Raw genomic sequence first — 15,841 nt, 5'->3', positions numbered from 1 at the left:
GTAAACATAAATCATATTTATCATGTGATTTAAGTGTCCATTGTGTTTCTACACATTGTAATACTTAAAGATTCTTGTGAAATACAATCCAACTGACATAAGATACATTGATGATACAGATGCAGGTATTTGTGTTATGAGTGAGTATAATACTGGTTAAATGTAATAATTTCTTATACATTATTAAGTTTTAACTAAAATAAAAATTAAAGAGAGTAAAGAATGACAACGAATTTTACTTTCAAACTGAAAATGGAATTCTGAGTTCTAAATTTGGCATTAGTGGTGAGATTTCCTTTTATTTGTACACTGCTTTAGATGTAATATGTAGTGTCTCTCCTTTCTCAATCCTATGCTGAAGAATAAAATTATTGACTGCAGGCTCATTTTACACTGGGGTTGGAGGTGGATTATAGGCTTCCCTGCTGTTGAACATAACAAACAAGCTTACCATGAGATTCCAGATGTTTCCACTTCTTTTTGTTTAAGACTATATTGGACCTCCCAGGAGCAAATGTCAGCATGGTTGAGTGATAGACTCTGTCTCCTACATGTTAGGAAGAAAGTTTTAGACTGTAGCATTGCCAGCAATTTAAACTTGGTTCCTGATGGGCAAGTAAGTTTCACAGGCCTAGACTATATACTTACTACCAGTGATATCAGTGGGAAATGGAGCTGTCTAAATTGTGACATTACAAGCTCATTTAGAAAGTGAATCCTAACTGGAAAGACAGCTGCACTCATTTGATCTTGTAAACAGGCCATATGAATTTCTACAATGAGCTCTGACTGATGAATGCACAGGGAGTATTTCAGCTTTGTTTTTTTTTTTCAAATTGCATGGGGAGAAGGAGGTTATGGGGAGATTGGAGTGGAAAAATTGATGGCACCTAATTGGGTTAAAGTCAGCAAAGCCAGATTTGAAAATGAGAAAGCCTACTTAAACACCCCTTGACAGAACCCCCTCTCTTCTGGAAAAAACAGTCTTTCCCAGACTCATCACATTCTAATGATGTAGTCTGTAGCTCAATGCCATGGGATGAATTAATCTCAAGTATGTACTGGTTTAAATTGGAGATTGATTTATGCCAATGCCTTAATAATCTGTGTCTCTTTTTTTTTTTTTTTTTTTTGGTGTTTTATATTCTTTTTTTTTTTTTATTAATTTATTCTTGTCACATCTCAATGTTTATCCCATCCCTTGTATCCTCCCATTCCTCCCCCCCCCCATTTTCCCATTATTCCCTCCCCTATGACTGTTCCTGAGGGGGATTACGTCCCCCTATATATTCTCATAGGTATCAAGTCTCTTCTTGGCTACTTGCTGTCCTTCCTCTGAGTGCCACCAGGTCTCCCCCTCCAGGGGACATGGTCAAATGTGAGGCACCAGAGTACGTGAGAAAGTCGTATCACACTCTCCACTCAACTGTGGAGAATATTCTGACCATTGGCTAGATCTGGGAAGGGGTTTAAAGTGTGCCTCTTTTTATAATTTTAATGATTTTAGTCTGGAAACAAATACTCCTCTCTGACAAGCCCCCTAAACTTTGAGTTTACATTTCATTTCACTAACCACCACTGAAGTAATCAGGTAGAAACAAGAGAATTGCAAATGTCCCTGATGGCGGGAATTTGGTATTCTGGCTTTTGAAAGGTGAGCAGCTAGGCTGCTTTTTTGGTTGCAATGAGAAAGGCATGCATATATATTAATTATACTAATTTTAAAAGCCAGTCATAGAGGTGGGTTAGTCTGAGTAGCAAAATAAATTTCAAAAGTGCTTTGAATAGTAAAACAGGCACTAAATAAGAAAGGGATGAAAGAAAGAAAGAAAGAAAGAAAGAAAGAAAGAAAGAAAGAAAGAAGCAACATTTTACTCCATCTCAAAACTATTTTCAGGCTACGGGTAAATTTTTCATGGTGTGAAACTGGTGCTTTTGATTTCCTGGCACAAGACAGGCTGAAGCCTGATATCCTGGGCCTTTACTCCTCCTGAAGCCTGCCTGCTCACTATTAAAACTGATCTTTTGCTGGGCTGGAAACTGCTTGTACATTGGCCATTTAACTTGCCAGCATTTTGCTCTCCTGTGTGGAAAATGTGGATCTTCAGCCACATAACGTCTTTCCATTAGCGATGGCGGCTCTCCAAAGCAGGGCTATGGTTTAAACACAAATGGGCAGTGTGGGCCAAATGAATGCAATTTGAGTCTACTATCTTTAAAAGGTGATCTGGAGGCAATTAGTGAGTTAAATTACAATTGACTTTGGAAGAAATAAAATCATACACTTGAACCTCCTCAGAGTGTAGCCAATAGGGGTAAGCCAGGCTAACATGAAATTTTACACATCCATCAGCTAAAGAAGAGATCCAATGTAAAAATCTAGCTATCATATGGATTCGTAACACCCCCTGGAGGACTTGCAGCCCACAAATCAAGAATGGTTTATGCTGAGCCAAAAATGTACTTGCACCATGTTTCTCATTTTTCTTACCATTTAGAACAAGCCTGTGAAAACTCACCCTGCAGAAGGTACTCATCTGCAGTAAGGGGGCACCACTTAAGTCAGCCAGAGGCATGTTTTTGGCCACCACCTTAGCCCTACGTGAATGGTTTTTGTACCTTAAGCAAGAAGACATTTTCTACCATGCAGGGGTTTTGATGTGAGATACTTAAAAAGGTATCAAATCTTGCTACTTACTGCCACCAATTCCCTACACTATTACGCTCCTCCTCAGTAGCAGATTAATAGTCTGTTGTTGGCCACTATCTGACCGTGTGTGTGTGTGTGTGTGTGTGTGTGTGAGAGAGAGAGAGAGAGAGAGAGAGAGAGAGAGAGAGAGAGAGAGAGAGAGAGAGAGAGAGAGAGAGATCCTGTTTTTCATTTTACCTGATTTCAACAGGTAACATTCACAGGCTTGAATTTTCTCTGGGTGATTCTCTTTTAAGGCTGCAGAAGAGACATGTAGTTAATGTTAGCATCTGGGTAGAAGGAAATTTTTATGTGTGACTAAAGTTGTAAAGAGGTACTAACTAAAGTAAAACCGGTTATAGTTGTTTACTCATTAATTAAGTAAATAAAGTGCACATCCTCTTTTGAACAGTGAGACTGTCAGTGACAAATAACTTTTTCATTCTTGGAAAAAGATATCTGATGTTTGAGCTTCTTAACTGTTGTCTTTTACAATTTAGCATATTTCAAAACCAGTATTTTTCATCATACTGTCCAGACTTAAAGTATTCAGTTAAAATAATTTTAAAAGTCTCATAGAAACTCTCTATGAACTATTTCAAGAAAGCAGATAGGAACAACCTGTTTTGCATCTGCAGAAATTTGTGACTAGAATTCTGAGTTAGTACCTTATTGATGTTTTTATTACAAAACCCTAAATATGCATATGCATATAAGATTTTCTTCATTCCTTTCTTTCTCCTTTTCTTTCTCTTTTACTTTCTACATCTCTTCTTTTATTACTTAACATTCCATTTAGGAATTGCATCCAGCTGATCATAACAGAGTTCTGAATACAATAATGAACTGCACAGATGGGGCTTTCCTTTTCCGTCATGTAAATGAATTCCTGATGCTGGCATTTTAAGGTTAGCACGGTGCCTCCCTCCATAGTCACTGACATTTTTCAGGTTTTGTCCTGCTGTCCTGAGAGTGTATGAGAGTCTCTGCATCAGATGGGAAGAGCTGCAGAAAATTTGAGGCCAAGAGAAGGAAAACTTTTCAACTGAGATAAGTTTTCTTTTTTAAACTTAATTAGTTAATGTTACAAACTTGCTGTGTACACTAGACAATCCACTTGTTCAGCCTCTGGACTGCCAGGATTACAGAAATGGATCACAAAGCCTAGGCTGAGTTAGCATGTCAAAAGTGTTTTATAGGAAGCCCCACTTGCTGGGCGTGGTGACTCACATCTTTATTTTTGTTTTTTTTTTTTAATTTTTATTTAAGTAATTTATTTAGATTACATATCATTTGTTATCCCCTCACTTGTATCTTCCTGTTCCCCCTCCCTCCTCCTTTCATCCTATTCCCTTCCCCTAGGTCTGTGACAGAAGGGGACCTTGTCTCCCACTATAAGATCACAGCCTATCAGGTCTCTTCCTGGTAGCCTACTTACTCTTCCTCTGAGTGTCACCCCAGATAGGTCTCCCCACCAAGAGGAAGTGGTCAAATAAGGAGGCTCACACCTTTAATCCCAGCACTCAGGGAGCAGAGGCAGGTGGATCACTGTGAGTTCGAGGCCAGCCTGATCTACAAAGTGAGTCCAGGACAGCCAAGGCTACACAGAGGAACCCAGTCTTAAAAAAAAAAAAAAGAAAAGAAAAAAAGAAAAAAGGAGCCCCACTTGGAAGCTCCCATTTGACCTATCTAATAACAACTATATCATTGGGCCATTTGCAAAGAAGTTTAGGGAAAATAGAGTTTTAGTCAGAGACCCAAATCCTATCAGAATTCTGTTAGAGAGGTAAAAGGAAACTAAAAATTAAATAGGCAAATAATGTAATCTGCTAGCTACAGCTACAGCTTGCAAGGTCCAACAGCGAGGCCAATGCCAAGTTTCTGTGGCAATGCGCTGCTCAAACATGAATGCATTTTAATGTCACTTAAATTTACACTTATCATCTTATCAGTAAAGAACTGGATATGAAGTTCAACCATATTCATTGCTGCTCTACTTATAACAGCTAGAAATTTGAAACAACTTAGACGTCCCTCAACAAATGATTGGATAAAGGATACACAATAGACTAGTATTACTCATCTCCTTAAAAAAATGAAAATTTCACCAGGAGGTGGTGGTGCACACCTTTAATCCCAGCATTCAGGAGGCAGAGGCAGGTGGATTGCTGTGAGTTTGAGGCCTGCCTGGTCTATAAGCAAGTCCAGGACAGCCAAGGCTACACAGAGAACCCTATTTCAAAAAGCCTGCCCCCCCGCCAAAAAAAAAAAAAGAAAGAAAGAAAGAAAAGAAAAGAAATATTTATGCAAATGGGTGGAACTAGAAAAGAAAATCATCCTGAGTGAGCTATGTCAGACCCAGAAAGACAAATATGGTATATATTCATTTGATAACCAAGCTACAATTTATAGAACCACCTAGGCATAGAGGAAGGACTAGGGAAAACAGATAGATATCTCTATAAAAGGACATAAAATAGTTATGGATGGATTGAGTAGGGCCCTGGGACAGGAAGATCAAATGTGAATGGGGAGAGAAGATGGGTACAAGGGAGGGAATAAAAGGAAAAACAATTAAAATTAAGGGCCATATGAGGAATAGTATGGAAACATAATGAAGACAATCTAAAAGAAATCACAAAATAATAGGAAAACAGAGGCCAAAGCAGCCATTTCTTATCACAAAATGAAGCATTAAGTATAAGATTGAGTTACATCTAACTTAGTTGTTAACCATAGGTACCCCATTGGAATCCTAGGTTCCTCTCTACAAACTGACAGCAAGGCCCCATTACTGAAGACAGCTCATTGAACATGGAGAAGTCAAAGTGTTGCCTACACAAAGCCTTCTTCCCCTCTTTTGGGGCATCTTTGATACTGGAAAGTACTCTGCATTTCCCTAAAAGGAGAAACAACACCAACCCAGACAAAACCCTAGGATCAACATAACTAAACAATATCTGATTTAATGGAAAGCTCACTCTACAGGATAGAATCCATATCTTGGGTAACTAAGAACCTGAGATTGGATTGCCCTGGGACCTAGGGTAAAACCAAATACTACTACTCTGAGAAAAATAGCAATAAAATTACTCCTAATGTCATTCTGCTACACTCATAGAGAAGTGCGTTGCTCAGCCATCATCAGAGAAGCTTCCTCATGCAGAAGATAGGAACAAATACAGAGACCCACAGCCAGACATTATGCATGAGTGAGAAATATTGGAACACTCAACTCTAAATGGGATTTCTTCATTAAATATTTCCTTCCAGGGCTCAGGGAACACAGTGTAATAGAAGAAAGAAAAAGTGTAAGAGCCAGAGAGAATGGAAATGGAGGAAACAAAGCCCTCTAAATCAGCAGGATTGAAGCACACATTAACTCATGGAGACTGTGGGTTTATGTACAGGGCCTGCATGGGTCTGCACCAAGCCCTTTGCATATACATTGTGGCGTCTAGTTTAGTGTGTTTCTGGGATTTCTGAGTGTGGGAAAGAGTGGGCCTTTGATTCTTTTTTATTTTATTTTATTTTATTTTATTTTATTTTATTTTATTTTATTTTATTTTATTTTTTTTTTTTTTGAAGAATCACATTTTATTTATTTATTCAGCTAATGAAAATATGTCTATTACAACAGTTTGTAGGCACATAAAGATATGAAAGCTAATTATAATTATAAGTTGAAGCACAAATGCAGTAGGCGTACAGACAAAACAAATAAATAATACCAGAATATGTTTGTTTCCTTCAACAGACCCAGAACTAAGACCAGAATGGCTTATACATGCTGGTTTATTATTTATTCTTATTACATCTCAGTGGTTATCCCATCCCTTGTATCCTCCCTCCCATTTTCCCCTTACTCCCCTCCCCTATGACTGTGACTGAGGAGGACTACCTTCCCCTTTATATGCTCATAGGGTATCAAGTCTCTTCTTGGTAGCCTGCCATCTTTCCTCTGAGTGCCACCAGGTCTCCCCGTCCAGAGGACGTGGTCAAATATGAGGCACCAGACTATGTGTGAAAGTCATACCCCACTCTCCACTCAACTGTGGAGAATGTCCTGTCCATTGGCTAGATCTGGGTAGGGGTTTGAAGTTTACGGCCTGTATTGTCGTTGGCTGGAGTCATAGTTTGAGCGGGACCCCTGGGCCCAAATCTGTCTATCACAATGTTCTTGTAGGTTTCCTTCCTTGTAGGATCCTTCTACTTTTCTATTCTTCCATGCTTCTCTCATCTAGAGTCCCAATAGGATCTCCTCCCCTCTGTCCCAGTTTCCTGATAAGTGAGGATTTTCATGGGACATGCCCCTTGGGCTAGTATGCAGATATAAGTGAGCATATACCATTTGACTCTTTCTGCTTCTGGGTTAACTCACTCATTATGATCATTTCTAATTCAATCCAGTTGTCCACAAATTTCTGGAATTCCTTGTTTTTAATAGCTGAGTAGTATTCCATAGTGTATATGTACCACAGTTTCTTTATCCATTCTTCTACTGATGGACACTTAGGCTGTTTCCATGTTCTGGCTATTATGAATAAGGCTGCTATGAACATGGTTGAACAAATTTTCTTGTTTTGTGCTGGAGCATCTTCTGGGTATATTCCAAGGAGTGGATTAGCTGGGTCTTGAGGAAGCCCTTTTTCCAGATTTTTTAGATAGCACCAGATAGATTTCCAAAGTGGCTGTACTAGGCCTTTGATTCTTGATCCTTTTCTCAGGCTCTTTTCCTCTTGTTTTTGTTTGGTTCAATTCCAACATGTTAGTTATTATTTTATCTTGTTTTCTCTTATTATTACCCTGTAGACGCCTGTTAGAATTCTAATAAACAATAGATTTCAACTCTAATATGAGGCATTGTACCCATACAACTCAATTATAATACAAGGTTTACTTCCAAAACTTTGAAAATGCTATTACAGGCTATTTAGGATAGTTAGTTATACAAATTATTGTTAGTTTGATCAAATCATGCCATACTCCAATTACTATTCTATTTTTACCACAAGAATATACATCGTAGGTATAACAGATACGATCCTATAGAAATATGAGGTAAAATAGTTATGGCATTCAATAGCCTCAAAGACCTACAGAATATGGCATTAAAGATTTTTTATTGTTTTAAAGATTCATTATTAATGAGACAGATTAACTCCTGGCAATGCCCAGACTACCTCAAAGAAAATGATGAGTGCCAAGGAACCTTCTTATGAGCATAGCTTCAAATGAGGCAAACAAGCCACTGGGAAAAATATCCCCATTTCTTCCACAGACAGAATTCTGCCTAAAAATGGGCAAGCTTGGGGGCAGGCAGAGTTGATGGCCAAACTCTGCCAAGATAGGATAAGCAAGTCTTCAATAGTTCCTTCCTCACAAATATGTCTCTCAGATATATTGGGTCCAAAGGCTGAAGATGATGCTCCAAAGTTATAGAGAGTTTTGTGTGACTGTTCAGGCAGCAAACTGTCTTTGTCATCTTTTCATTTGGGAAGCTACTATCCTGCACTCCTTGCTTACTCAGGTAATTAATTTTATTTCTTCTCAAGTCTCTGATGGGGTTGAAGACCAGATAGTTTTACAATTAAGCTAGTTCTTTAGGTGTAAGATGTTGTTAGGTCTAGATAGATACTTTAAGTTGATAATGATGAGATATGATATATATTGATTTACATTTATAATTTTAGACTCACCAAGATAGGAAAGATGTTTTCTACAAGGCTGCCCAATACAAATAGCCAAAACACTATGAATGTAACATCGATATAATTCTTGATTATTTCATGGCTCTTCTTGCTGTTGGTAGTTTATTGTATATATGTGTAATAATATAAATGTATATTTAAAAATAATAAAGTTAATTACTCACGTTAAAAAGAAAAGAAAGGGGGTAGATCCAGATGGAGTGGTATGGAGAGACACAGGGAAGGAAATTTTAACCAGGACATATGTGAGAAAATATTTTTCTTTTTCTTTCTCTCTCTCTTTCTTTCTTTCTTTCTTTCTTTCTTTCTTTCTTTTCTTTCTCCCTTCCCTTCTTCTTCTTCTTCTTCTTCTTCTTCTTCTTCTTCTTCTTCTTCTTCTTCCTTCTTCTTCTTCTTCTATTTTCAATGCAAGGATTCTTTTTCTAGCCTTGGTTGTTAAGGAACCCAGACTGGCATCAAACTCCATAGATCTCCTTACTTTCTGTCTCTCAAGTGCCAGATTAAAAGAGGAAAAAAAAAAAAAAAAAAAAAGAATGCACTAGGAAGCATTATAGCTGCCTAACATATATCTTTCTAGAGCCATTCCCTTTTGTGTTTCTTTTACCTAGAAAACTTTTCTCGACAGCTCGACAGTATTTTTATGGCCTTTTAATTTATTCAGGTCTCACCTTATCAAGAAAATATTCTCTGATATACCAGAATTGATCTAGATTTTTCAGTAACTGAAACTCATAGAATCTGTGAGATCCCCTTACAAATACAAAGAATATTAAAAATATCAAATTAGATATTTTCATATGAAAGTGGATATTGATTGAAAATTAGAAACCACACCTGAAAACATAAACTATTTCAAATATCACAAAATATAACAAATATTTTTATTAATATCTGACCATATATAACCATATATTAATTCCTTGCCTTTTTTTTACTTTTTTTTAATTGAAAAATAAAATCATTCATATTACATCTCAATTGCTATCCCATCCCATTCTTCGTTCCCTCCCACTTTCACCCCATTCCCCTTCCCTATGAGTGTGACTGAGGGGGACCTCCTCTCCCTGAATATGATGCTAGGTTATCAAGTCTCTTTTTGGTAGTCTGCTATTCTTCCTCAGAGTGCCATCGGGCCTCCCTATCAAGGGGACATGGCCAAATATGGGGCACCAGAGTTCATGTGAAAATCAGTCCCATTCTCCACTTAACTGTGGAGAATGTTCTGTTCCTTGGCTTGATCTGAGTAGGGGTTTGATGATGGCTGCATGTATTGTCCTTGGTTGGTGCTATAGATTGGGCAGAACCCCTGGGCCCAGATCCGCCCATCATAGTGTTTTGTAGGTAACATTTTCTGTAAAGCGAAAAAAGGTGTCCCTATCTTTCCTCTAGCATGATTTGTAAACACACTTCATATTTAGACCCACCATAGTTGAAAAAAGTTTCAGCTTCTTAATAATTTGTAATTCATAATATTCATGTAAAATGTAAGATTTTAGAACTGTTGTCATATATAAGAAAACTTCCCTATGAGCATATACAGGGGTAGGAAATCCCCCTCAGGAACAGTCATAGGGGAAGGGAATAAGGAGAAAATGGGAGGGAGGGAAGAATGGGAAGATACAAGGGATTGGATAACCATTGAGATGTAACAAGAATAAATTAATAAAAAAAAAAAAAAAAAAAAAGAAAAGAAAAGAAAACTTCCACATTTCTTAACACAAAAATGTTTTAGGACTATTATCATAGCCTAGAAAACTTCTACTACATTTTCCTCCTTCATTTCATTTTCTTTCTTTCATTCTTTCTTTCTCTTTATACCTGAGACTCACATAGTCTCCAATTGTTAGACAAATGGGTTTTTCTAAGACTCCTGATCTCAATATGTCTGGCTTTTAAATTTACTGTTTTTTAAAAGTGTATGAGTGGTTTGCCTGCATGTATGTCTGTGAACCACATGCATGCAGTACCTGGGAAGGACAGAAGTAGGTAGTGAGCAGCCATGTAGGTGCTGGGACACAAACCTTTGTCTTCTATAAGAGCAGTCCGTCCTCTGAACAGCAAAGCCATTACTCAACCCCCTACTACATTTTTTAACACAAGAAATTTCTGTCATTGAAGAACAAGCTTTAAGGGGTAATAATAAAATTAAATAAGATTAAAAAAAAGATAGCATATTGAAATTGCAGGAGGGAGGAGGAAAAGAGTACAAGAGAAGTCTCAAAAATCAGAGATCTACTCTTTCCCACATGCAGGAATCCTATAAAAAAACACTAAAACTTTAGAGAATATCAAATTTTCTTATTTGACTAATGATCATAAACAGCCTTTTATTGAAATGTTCATTAACCCTGTTATTGTTAGTACAGTGGCACGTTATACTGTTTTAGCTTATGTTTTTGAGTATTTTGTGCTTTATTAAATAATAAGTTTTCAATAGCAAGACAATACAAGGCTGGGAGAAGATCACAAGAGAAGTCAGAGTCCAAGGAAAGTAGGGAGTTGGTTTTGGGTGAGTACACTATCAGTAGAACTGTTGTGGAAGTTTAAAACTCCAAAGGATGGTTTGGAGCCAGATGTGAGTCTTTAAATATTTGTGCATGAGTGTGCTTGAGGTTAGAAATAGATGATTTCTTAATGAAAAATTAAGCATATTAAAAAGAATAAAGAATCATGTTAAAATCATCATGAGCTTGTCTAGGAAATGTAACTCATTGGCAGCATATTTGATTAACATGCATGGCACTTGGAGTTTGGCCCCCAGCACTATACACACTGAGTGTAGTGTTACCCACCTGTAACCCTAGCACTGGAATAATGAAATCAAGAAATTCAGTTACTCATGGTTGTCTTCAGCAATATGAAAGGTTAAAGGCTATTCTGGGATGCCTGAGAACCTGTCTCAGAAAATCAGGTGTCATAGGGTTTGGACATTAGTCACTACATAGTTCCAGTGGTTTTCTGCTTTGTGAAACTTTCATTTTGCATACTAGAAGCAAAAGTGATAAGTAAGCTACAGAAACAGTATCACTAAACTCAAAGCAAAAATTCTTTTAACTTGACTGACTCTTATCACAAACTAAGCATGACTAGCATCTACTTAGTGCCATCCACACAAGCAATTGATGGAAGGAGAGTCTGGAGAGAAAATAAAAGCAATGTGACTGATTTCAATTACAACAGCCTATTGCATTGACAAAACACATAATAAAATTAAAACAATACAGAGAAAATCAGCATGGTCCCTTTGCAAGAATGACACAAAAACTTGGGAAGTGTTACATAATTAACAATTCACATAAGTTTGAAAGCTTTACAAAAGCATTTGGAAAGGGGTGCAGAAAAGAGTATGGACTCTCAAGACTTCTATTTTGTTAGTTTCACAGTAAATCCAGGACTGTGACCACCCTTTTCAAAATGATGACTCTCTGGACACTTCCACTCTTCATTCCATGTTTAGCATTTCCATATAATTTACTATATACCATAATATCATTTGTTTAATTGTTTCCTGTCTTCTTCTTCACCCTACTAGAATGTCAACTTACAGATGAGGAGAGATGGCTCAGCCACTAAAGGTGAGGCTTACAACCAAAAAAAAAGTGTGGATGGGGGAACTTTATTTTTTTAATCAGGTTATCTCCAGTGTAATGAAAGTTCTTCACACACACACACACACACACACACACACACACACACACACACACACACACGTATGTCTATATGATTGATAACTCATGGCAACACTTTAAAACAATTTCTAAATTGTGTTTTTTCTTATGTTGACGCAAAGATGATCATTTATATTTTATTATTTTGGCTTTCAGAAAGAAAAAAATGAGTCTTCCCAAAGGTGATGATGATGAAGATTAGAGTAAGGAAGTAACTGTAGACGAAGCAAAAACTTCATCACTATCAGGCAGTGAACAAATGATATCTCTTAAGCCATCTAAAAGATGCAATAGATAAGGGAAGTATGTATTTTTATATATTGCAGCCATCATTGTGGTACTCATATACCTACTGAATTGTTGATTTTTCAAAAGCATAAACTACTTTTCTTCAAGGGCTCTAATAAGAAGACCTGAGAGTTACTTCCCTCAAGATTAGACCCATTATCTATTCTCAGAATATTTCTCCCTAGACATGGATGATAGTGTTTCAAGAGCTAAGAAAGATAGGATATATGTCACTAGGAAGTCAAAAGGGGTTAATGAAAAAAATTTTACAGGTCCTATAGAAATCTGTCTATACTCTACCTTCAGTTGGTATGTGGGAAAACTCATTCATTTCTTTTTTACTTCTCAATTCTTCAGCCTTAAAACTTGCTCTAAATAAGCCTTGCCTTTCCCCCCTGATGCCAACAAATGAGTATACTGTTAACTACACATGGTCTTTCCTCATATCTTACATGTTTTATTTAGGACACCCATTAAAAGTTTTTACAAGATACATTGCCCATTACAAGGAAACAGTTTGGTTAGAATAGACCAAATTTGGCTGGTTCCTCAGCTCACAGTGATTCTATAATGTACTTACCTGGTTCCCAAGCTTTAATATTCTCCATTTATTATTGCTGCTTTTATCAGATATATGTTGTTTAAAATTTTCCATAACTCCTAAGTATTCTTTCTTTAAAATAAATATTATTTGAGAATTTCATAAAATGTATTTTGATCATATTCACCTCCAACTCCTCTCAAATTCATTCATTTCCAACTCCTATCTCCCCAATTTCTTATCTTTTTAAAAATTTAATAATTCTTCCATTCCAATTTGTGCTGTCTATGTGCATTAGGAATGGGGACATCCACTGGAACATAGTCCACTAGGAGCCATACCCTTAAATAAAACTGAGTGTCTCAAGTATGATTGGATCATTTAAGCCAAAGCAAAAGTCTTTCCTTAAGGTATTTCAATCTAGAAATGATAGAAGAAAGCTTTTTCCTTTTGTTACATAGAACTTTGGGTATATAAGTCATATAGTGACTGAAGGGTGCCTCCCAACATGTGTGGTGGGGGTTGGGGGAGCTCTAAGATGATAAGAAGGGAGAGTGATGTTGGTAAAGATAAACAGAAATTGAGAATTAGAATTCTTGTGGTCTGTGGTAACTTAGACTTTCCATCCTTAGGAATGTCAGCTTATTTCTCTTGCATCCATGTTAGAGATTGAATGTGATTTAACAGGTATAGTTCATTTTCAAAAGTGGAAATGAGGTAGTATGTGAGAACTTGGGTCTTAGTTCCCCTTATCCCTTGATTTCTATTTCTCTCATTCCAAAGGAGAAGCCAATATCTAAATCTGAGGTTTCCTATTAGAGAATCAAAAGAGTGGAGAGAAAAAAAGCATCTGATAAGAGAAGGGCTAGAGTTGTTTCACAAGGAGATTCTGAAAAGAAGAAAAAAATGGGAGTAACTTGAGGCTACTTCTAGACAGCTTTTGCTCTGGGTCAGATGAACTCAGTGGCTGACAACAGAGTACCTCTTGTACTAACAACAGAGTGCTATCATAACCTGTCTCTTTGTGAGATCCTGAAGGTTAGTGTCTGTCTTCATTTTTCACTGTACAATGTATAACTATTCAAGACATTTAAATGAGTGCAGTATATGAGAGAAGCAAAGAGATTTTAAAAGATACAGTGTTGCAGAAAATTTAAAAATAAGTAATAATGTTTATTATTAAGACCTATAATTATTACAATGGTACTAAATAATACATTATCATAATCAATAAAAGACACAGACAGCCACAAGATCTGAGAATAAACTTGATTTTACTTGGATCTGGGCAGATATTTTCACTTAAAGCTATCTCTTCATCTCCCAGCCCCCATCCCAGGCCATCTGCTTTAATCATTCCTATGTGGGCTACTTCCCCTCCATAGTTCATAAACAGTTGCAGGAAGTAAAGGATAGCAGCTTCCAAAATAAAAATTAAATATGACAGAGACAGTTCGTTGCCTTGACAGCCACCCAAATCTCATTGAAGCACCATCTTCAGCCTTCTGGCCCAGTATATCTGACAGACATATTTGTGAAACAGAAACTATTAAGGACTTCCTTACCCTGTCTGGGCATAGTTAGGCCATTGACTTGGCCTGCATCCAAGTTTTCCTATTTTGGGCCAAATTCTGTCTGTGGTAAAAATGAGGACATTTTCTTTGCTTTGGTAGCTGGGTTGATGTATTAGAAGCAGCTTCATATGCAAGTTTCCTGGTGCTCATATCTTCTTTGAGGTAGGCTGTGTTCTGCTAGGAGTTGACCTGTCTCTTAAAAATAAATGAATAAATAGATAGATAGATAAATAAGTAATAAATGCCATATGCTGCAGGTCTCTAAAGTTCTGTTTTAAAGACTTTTATTTATCTGTTTACCATTCTATACTGCATAATCCTCTCTCCTCCCTTTCTCCCCTTTCTCCTTCCCTCTCTCCTCTCCCCTCTCTCTTAAACCTAGGATGTGGACCCAAAATGGCAGCGGTCAGAACATATGTCTTGCTTCTCTGATGTGAAATAAGATTGAAAATCCAACATTATTTTTAAACTAAGCTGAGTCTCTCCGACTCCCAAGAAGCCTGAGGTGGCTGCGTGATCTGGACCACCATGCGAACAGGCCAAGTTATGCCTTGGACTCCACTAGGTCCCATCCTGGGTCAGTGGGTGTCTCTATCAACCACTTGTGCAGAGTTCAATGAGAAGACAAAGGACATCAAAGAAAGCATTCTTTGTAAAGCCCTCCAGAATCTTTGAGATCAAGATTGGTCAACGCTCTATTTTCTACTTTTTAAAGGCAGCTGCTAGCATTGAGAAGGGGACCCAGATAACAGGGGAAAAGGTGGCATGGCTGGTGAGTTTGAAGAACATATATGAGATTGCCTGTGTCAAAGCTAAGGATGATACTTTTGCCATTCAAGATGTATCCCTGTCTTCCATTGTTCGTTCCATTATTGGCTCTGCCTGTTCCCTGGGCATTCGTGTGGTGAAGGACCACATTGAAGAACTGTCAGCTTTCCAGAAGGAATGAGCCATGGTTTTGGCTGCCCAGAAAGAGGCAGATTGTCAGTCCAAGCAGAAGCTGCCAAGAAGTAACTCCAGACTTTTCCAGTCTGGGATTTTGAAACAAGAGACTGAGAAAAGGGCACACTGAGAAAGCAGAGGCAAAGACTTCACGCAGTATAATTTATAGTTTCCTGACATATATTTCTATACATGTGGCTGTGTCGAGGGATTGAGCCTGAATAAACATCCTGTGCAATACAACAAAACAAAACAAAACAAAACAAACAAAAAACCCCATGATGCATATTTTTGTGACAACTAAACTAGTATCTGACATGACCATGAGTCTGATTAACTAACCATTTACTTGTATTTTTAAACAATCCTCAATAGCAGTTTGTGACAGCAGTTTTTAAAGTATTGCAAGTAACCTTATATTTATAAAT

General features: G+C 37.3%; 1 non-coding gene and 1 pseudogene across 1 annotated transcript; both read left to right on the top strand.

The window, feature by feature from the left end:
* The first annotated feature begins 11,582 nt into the window (after positions 1-11,582).
* Positions 11,583-11,687, top strand: LOC127205446 (U6 spliceosomal RNA). The gene has a single exon (XR_007832655.1). It is a non-coding gene; the product is annotated as a U6 spliceosomal RNA (small nuclear RNA).
* A 3,250-nt stretch (positions 11,688-14,937) lies between these two features.
* LOC127204984 (39S ribosomal protein L11, mitochondrial-like) lies at positions 14,938-15,485 on the top strand (annotated as a pseudogene).
* The last annotated feature ends 356 nt before the right edge of the window (positions 15,486-15,841 follow it).

This window comes from Acomys russatus, chromosome 21, assembly GCF_903995435.1.
Source record: "Acomys russatus chromosome 21, mAcoRus1.1, whole genome shotgun sequence".
Taxonomy (NCBI): Eukaryota; Metazoa; Chordata; class Mammalia; order Rodentia; family Muridae; genus Acomys; species Acomys russatus.
This window is presented reverse-complemented; position numbering and strand designations above follow the sequence as displayed.